Source organism: Macrobrachium rosenbergii, chromosome 2, assembly GCF_040412425.1.
Source record: "Macrobrachium rosenbergii isolate ZJJX-2024 chromosome 2, ASM4041242v1, whole genome shotgun sequence".
Classification (NCBI taxonomy): domain Eukaryota; kingdom Metazoa; phylum Arthropoda; class Malacostraca; order Decapoda; family Palaemonidae; genus Macrobrachium; species Macrobrachium rosenbergii.
In genome coordinates this window covers 4,065,209-4,067,081 of record NC_089742.1, presented here as the reverse complement: position 1 = coordinate 4,067,081, position 1,873 = coordinate 4,065,209, and positions in this window count along the sequence as shown.

Sequence of the window (1,873 nt, the reverse complement as noted above, 5' to 3'; positions counted from 1 at the left end):
TTTCCTTTAACAGTTAAAACAACATAGCATTTACTGTCTTATACATACTTCAACTTTTAAATAGTGGAAGAATGCTTTAGACAGAAAACATCTACAGCTTTGGCCACTTTATGAACCGGCGTGCATGAAACTTCCCTACTGTGGTCTCATTTTACAAGTACTCTAGCCTACAATTTATTTTTGTAAACAGTTCACTCCCATAGAGGAGATGTGGCTAAAAATCTCAGCACGTTCCACACCCGCTTCCAAAGGAACTACACCATCGCCGGAAATAAACGTCCGAATATTTCCTTTAACTGAGAATCTTTGAGGCTAATCAGATGCACAAAATTTATTCCGTTCGTCACTGATGAAAGTTAACAGAAAAAATCCTTAGGTCCTTATTAGAATTACCTAAACTAATTCTATAAATCTGATCCAGGAATTTGTTTATCCCCAATGCAGTTTGCTATGCAAATGAAAAAGATAAAAAAATTAAGGGATTCTAAAATTAAAATGATTTTTTAAGCATTTTAAAGATCTCGAATTCTTTTACTTATCGGGATTAAAAAGTTATTAGAAATCTGAGTGGTTTTACCACGTACCACGTAGTGTAAAAATGGTCATTCTGTTGTTTTACATTTTAGAGCGGATCATCTCTTAATTACCTCAGAACAAAACAAAACAATAGCTAATCATCCATCAGGCAAGGAATGAGGGAAAGAAATGATGACAATCCCGTCCAGGTAGTCTTCGAAACAAAATGTTCAGAAAGAGAGTTGTTGCGAGATGGCATCTCTTGTCGTTCATTAAAGTTTTGCATACTTATTGCATTGCCTAGATTTCCGTCGAGAAGCTGCACTTTCTTGTTGTAACCAACGAGGAGCGATTTGCTCGTAGATAGAAATTCCTAGGTTTGCGCAAGACGAGATATACCTGCACTATTTGGAAAGAATCTTCGGTTACATGAAACAAAAATGTTGGATGGACTGAATGAAAGATTAATTTGCTGTTCTTGAGTTCTGTTGCAGCAGTTTCGATCGGGATATTCTCTTTTTTCTTTTTTTGAAAAATAGGCTCTATATAACATCGTAAGTATTTTTAAACAGTCACATTATTCTAATTTTCACTCTAAATCTAGACATTTCTGTTATAAGGTTCAATTATAAGGTACGGGAAGCTCACAAATCAATCTGTCAGTCAGTCATAAAAATCAGGAGTATTAAAAAAAATAAAGTACGGGATACAGAATCACTGAATTTTATGACTTCAGGAACAAATGTAGAAAGAAAATTTTGACAATATGTTCCCATTCATATGTGTAACCCATGAAGCCGGAGAGCTTAATTTCGTATACTTTTCTGTTAGTATCACTGCTTCTCGTCATTTAGATATTGCTATCGTTTTCAGGCTGCAGATGTTTTCCTTCCTTATTGAAACTTTGTATCTCCTGACAAATATGTTGCCTTAATTTTTCACTAATTCTCTCCTATCATTTAATCCTTATTTTTTTCATATCGTTTCAATATTCTTTCCCATGGTATTTTTACCACAGCATTTTAATTCTTTCTTCTAAGTTTATAAATGTTAATTAACCCTTTTTACTTCTACCCTCAAAAGTCATCGTCACTCAATTTCCATTTACAGATATCACTTCCCGGAAGCCATCTAAAACGCTGTTTGCGTAAATCGACGACAAAGCTACTAATATTCAGTATGCTTTCTATAGTCAACAAACTGAATATTAGCAGCTTTGTCATTCAGAAGTTAAAAGTTAAGTATAATTTAGTTTAACCAGACCACTGAGCTGATTAACAGCTCTCCTAGGGCTGGCCCGAAGGATTAGATATATTTTACGTGGCTAAGAACCAACTGGTTACCAAGCAACGGGACC